This window comes from Amblyomma mixtum, chromosome 5 (genome assembly GCF_055824585.1).
Source record: "Amblyomma mixtum isolate Tamu chromosome 5, ASM5582458v1, whole genome shotgun sequence".
In the NCBI taxonomy this organism is placed as follows: Eukaryota; Metazoa; Arthropoda; class Arachnida; order Ixodida; family Ixodidae; genus Amblyomma; species Amblyomma mixtum.
The window spans coordinates 122,070,880-122,076,415 of record NC_143016.1 but is presented as its reverse complement, the minus strand read 5'-3'; the positions used below and the strand labels follow the sequence as shown (position 1 = coordinate 122,076,415).

At 50.6% G+C, this 5,536-nt stretch overlaps 1 non-coding gene across 1 annotated transcript; it reads right to left on the bottom strand.

Moving 5' to 3' along the window:
- Positions 1 to 3,895: 3,895 nt before the first annotated feature.
- On the bottom strand, positions 3,896 to 4,059 carry LOC149343556 (U1 spliceosomal RNA). Its single transcript, XR_016283339.1, has one exon. It is a non-coding gene; the product is annotated as a U1 spliceosomal RNA (small nuclear RNA).
- Between the last annotated feature and the right edge of the window lie 1,477 nt (positions 4,060 to 5,536).

Below are 5,536 nucleotides of genomic sequence, written 5' to 3'. Positions count from 1 at the left end.
CCTGGCGATTAGACAAGGTTGCCGATATGCGAAAGGCAGTGACATGTTCCTCGTACTAAACGATTACTGGGTTTTGTGATCATTTTGTGCGCTTCTAAAGGGTAGTTACTCATTAATGTAAATATGACTGCCGTGATCTCTGCTCGGCTTGTTGGGTAAAGGGATATAATGGGCATGTCAAGTCATATATCGCATGCTTCACATCTGCATACGGGACTATCACTGCACTGCGAGCCTGAGCTTAGGAAATGCAAGTTGAATTTGTTGGCTGAAACCCCTTCACCTGATAATGTTATCTCATCGATAACTGCTGACTGAGGGCAGTTCGTTTTCGTAACAACCCCTAATTTTTGAAATGTTCCTAAACCAGAAATGATTATTTATTTATTATTATTCGCAGCAGCAAATTTATTCTTACAGCATTTAATATTAGCTTCCTTAATTTTAGAGTTTGTTCGGTTTCTAGACTGCTTTTAAGTTTGCAGAGCATTCCCATTTTCCACTGTCATAAATGTATCAAATGACTGCTTCTTAGTTCAATTTCTTTATAAACTTCATCAGAAATAAGACGTAGGAGAAAAAGAACGACATGTCACCGGTGGAATCAGGATCCCACTAGCGGCGTGTGGTTGTTTTTTCTTCTGCTTCCTAATCAATTACGTTTCATCGATAAAATATTCACGCTATTAATTTCCCATTTATCGACAGTACAAAGTAAAAAAATAAAAAATACAGGTATAAAAATTTTCCTGTGCTTTCCTTGGTATCAGTGACTGTTGGCTGTTTACAGCGCATGTTAACGCCGTTGATGAACCCCAGGTGATCGAAATTATTCCCGAGGACCCTCCACTACAGAACCTCTTTCTTCCTTTCTTCTTCCACTCCCTCCTTTATCCCTTCCTCAAGGCGCGGTTCGAGTGTCCACCTTGATACGTGAAACAGTTACTGCGGCATTTGCTTGCCTCAAAAAACAATTTTAAGTAAATTTTCTTTCAGCATGTGTACGTGTATACCCGTTCCAGGCGGGCACATCACCACAGGCACAGTCTAAAAGGCGTTCCTGTGAGCACGGTGTGAGGAGGAGGAGGAAAGAACTTTAAATGTCCAAGAAGTGCATTCACCCACACCCCTCGGCACTCGCCGGGAGGCAGGAGATACCCCTTTAGATGGCGGCCGGGAGGTCTTGTGTCCCGGCGTCCTGTGAACCCTCCAAGTAAAATTTGGGCATTCCCAGACCATATAACTCGGGAATGCCCAAATTCTCCTGGGAGGGCACTATATACCGGCTGTAAAGAAGCCTGCGAAACCCTGCGTCGTAGCTCGGCCCCTAATCTCCACCTCCGCCTCGTGCGCCGCGAGCACCACGTAGAGAAGAAAAAAACAGACAGCCCTTCTTCCCCCATCACTCTTCCCCAGTGCAAGGTAGCAAACCGGTATCTGTACTTCTGGGCCCCGAATTCGCCGAATTCGTGCCCCGAATTCGCCGCGGTGACTCAGTAGTTATGATGCTCGGATGCTGATCCGAAAGACACGGGTTCGATCCAGGCCGCGGCGGTCGAATTTCGATGGAGGCCAAATTCTAGAGGCCCGTGTGCTGTGCGATGTCAGTGTACGTTAAAGAACCCCAGGTAGTCGAAATTTCCGGAGCCCTTCACTACTGCGTCTCTCATAGCCTCAGTCGCTTTGAGACGTTAAACCCCATAAACCAAACTTTTATAATAATAAAGTTTTTCCCCATCCCTTTCGCTACCCGCTCTCTCTCTCGCTCGCGAAAGCGCTATGTCCCGGTAAGGCACCCGCCACGGTGGCCCAGTGGTTAGAGTACTCGTCTACTCGCCGGGAGTACCAGGTTTCGAACCAACCACGGCGGCCGAGTTTCGATGCAGGCGAAACGCAAAAGGCGCCCGTGTGCTGTGCGATGTCAGTCCACGTTAAACATCGCCACATGGTCGAAATTATTCAAGAGCCCTCCAGTACGGCATCTCACCAATACATCGCTGTGCCCGGCAGCACTAAAACATTTTGACCTCTTCTTTACGGGCAGCTGCCCGCACTGTACAGCGGTGTCTCCGGACACTAATAACATAGTGTGGGCCTGCCCCTCCAACCCGGCTATTTCCTCCGTCCGCAACCCAACCCGGGAGGACTGGAGGCGATCCTGCTCGGCTGCCATAAATATAGAAGGAAGTGAATGTGTGTGATGTATAAGTTCAGTGATCACGCAGGGCGTCTCAGACGTGATGTGATGAGTTTTGTAGGTGAGGCTGCGGTGGACGAGTGTGGACGCCCTGGGTGTGTTAGTGGTATCTGAATGTGTAGATGTGTAGCTGGGGAGGGTTGCCCGGTGTGCAGTCTCCTGTAGAAGTAGTATGTGGGGCATGGGTGTGATGGTGGTTCTTTAAACCGGGCTCAGGTGCCCTCGGATCGAGGATTCACGAAGGAGCGCATGCACTCATTCAGCGAGCTGACGCAGGCCTACAGAGCCTCACGCCAGCTCTACCCCCCGCCCCACCCCTCCCTAGATAACAAACACGCAACGCTCTGGCGCAGACTACAGACACACTCTCTTCCCTCACCCCTTACTCTAGCCCACTATCAACCCTCCTTCCCCACTCCAGCATGCGCCCTGTGCCCAGAACCCTTCGCCTCTTCCCTCCACATCCTTTCCCTCTGCCAGCGGACCCTCCCCCGCGGGACCTAGAGAACCTCAAGACCTGGGAGGACTGGGAGACCCTGCTGCGCTCGGAGGACCCGGCCGTGCAGACCATCGCAATCGGCCGGGCTGCCAGTGTTATGGACCTTCGGAACATAAACACTTGAGTGCAGTGGGGTCGTGCGGGGACCCTGGTGGTGGTGGTGTAAAGCATTTATTTATACTATATACAGAGGTATTGCTTGGACCGTGCCTGAAGGGCCCGGCCCTCACAATCACTAGGAGGGATCCCTAGTCCGGGACCCCTGTGGCCTCCGCGGCGGCCCGGGCTCTTGTCACCAGGGCTCGTTGGTCCTGGAGAGTTGAGCAGCCGAGCAGGGCAGCCTCCCAGTCCTCTCGGGTGGGGTGGGGGTGGGGGTGGGGTGGGAAAGCAGGATTGGCAGGGCATGCCCACACCATGTGATACATGTCCGCAAACACTTCCCCACAGTGTGGACACTCGCCCGAAAAAGCCGAATTGAAATGTTTGTGCCCCGAAAAACGTTAGAGATCACTGCGGCGACCTGCACAGGGGGAATGCGAAAGCATTGACGCCTCTTCCACACTTGTCGCCTTTCTTTGCTGAAGGCAACGACTCACGCCAGCCGGAAACGCCCGAAGCGGAGGCGACGCGCCCGAACTTTCTAGAATGTTCTTCTATCGCGCCACTGCTCACTTCATCGCGCCGCTGCCTTCTCCTCTGACGTCGCGGTGACCCCATTCCAACGAAACGGCATGACGTCACCTGTTACCATGACAACCACATTAGTTCGCCGCCACTTAAATTATAGCCATTGTATCACTTTTTTTCGACATATTGATAAATGAACGGTGTCTAGTTTTTATGTTATTTGACACTTTTCAATTTGTTTAATCTTTGCTATTTTTCACGTTTTCCTGATTTTTCCTACTATTTTATCGTCTTCTCGTAGTATAGACGTCGAAACCTATCGTGACGTCCAAGCGCTTTTTTTGTAGTTCATTTTTCAACATTTTTTTCCATCCGACGTACTCCATATCAACCAAAGCTTTTCTTGTTTTATTAGTCAATGACTTGATGACGTCCACCCACTATATTAACATCCTTTAGAGAGAGAGCAAGTTATCCCTATAACGTCTACGACTCGCGAGCGCACGGCTTAACGCAGCAAAATGCCGCAAGGGAGTATTACAATATACATCTTTCTTTCGATTACTTAATAGAAGGGGTTGGCGCGCACGCCGAACCCCGACTACCAAAAATTATATGCTCCAGCCTCCCCAGTTTGGGGAAGTGACGGGCTTTAGCCGACCGCAGTGCAATGGACCGGCCTCCACCCGAGGACTCGGCCTGGATGATCACCGAAGTCCCAGCACCAGGTAAGTATGCTTTCGAACGCCGTCCGTGGGGGCACGGTCAAATGCGTGCGCCAGTGTTTCCCCAGTGGCAGCAGCTGCTTGCTTAAAAAATGCACTCATATACCTTGCATGGTATCGCGGAAACGGCGCGTACGCAGCTACTAAATACACACTGCGTACGTCTGAAAATTGAGGTCTTGTGTAAGCATGCATTTTCTTCTAGTAAGGCACATAAATAATACGCAGTTCGTGTCTGACTCTGCTTGACACGCGCAGCGATGCTCTAGATCAAACTGTCCACGCGCTCACGTGGTGCATCTGTCGCGAATTAATGATTACTTCCTGGTATTTGCAGAGCCAATTGTGGCTTTGCTGAAAGGCTGAAGACTGCATTCGTGTCCTGAATTATCACATGCGATGGTAAGGGGTTAAGGTCTCAAAGCTGCGCACCAGATATGACGCCGTAGCGGAATGGAGTAGGATAAACTTTACTGATGGGAAAAGGGCGAGGTGATTTTGGGACCGCTGGCTGTTGCTCTGATGCTGTGTAGACTTCTGGTTCGGCCCTCCCATTCGATGACCTTGACTTGCGTGTCCTGGTCTTCGGTGAACCTTAGCAGGTCCCAGGCTTGCTGTGAGGGATCTGACAAGAAGTTCTCAGGAGATTTATGGCGCCTGGAGGCCCATATCATGTGGCGTAAGTTGTTCTTCCCGCAGAAGCGGCAGAGAGGATTTATTCCGTTAATAAATTTAGCAGAATAGTTTGGATTAGGGCAAGTGTCTGTTTGTATTTGTCTCCAGGCTACCTGTTGGTGTCTGTTCAGTTACTTATGTGGTAGTAGGAGAGTTGTTCTGGTTAGTTGTCTTCTTGTTGTGTTCTCATTGTATGTTGTGAGTGGCGCTTCTTGGGTATCCTGGTTGTGAGGGGTACCACCTGCTCGGCCGGCGAGTACTCGAGCATGCCGGTGTGCGGCCTCAATCCTGGGTTCAAATCATTTCTACCTGTTTGTCGAGGGTTCTATGTTCGTGCGCTGCGCTCGGAGGGCCCGGCCGTGCAAACCATCGCCACCGGCCGGGCTGCAGTGTTATGGGCCTTAGGTAAACACTTGAGTGCAGTGGGGTCGTGCAGGGACCCTGGGGCGTGCCCCGAATTCCTCTCACAATAAAGTTTTTTTCTCTCTCTCTCTTCCTGCGCCTTTAAGAGGTAGGCCGCTTCTCTAGAGATCCTGCCCCTAGAAAAATTCTTTATAGGGAGCTTGGCGTCGCTGACCATGCCTGGGGTTATTTGAGGGGCACTGACATCTTGCAGCGCACAGCCGTATTTGCATTTTGCCTGCGTCGAAACGCGGCAGCCGCGGCTAGGATTAGACAGCGCGTCCTTGGGCTGAACGGCCGAAGTCCATACTTGCTATGCAACTTTGAAAACTTTGGCTGCAGCATTTCCGACCAATACTCAGTTAATTTGCTACCTAACAAGAAGAAATGGAACATAGTGTATTATAAAGT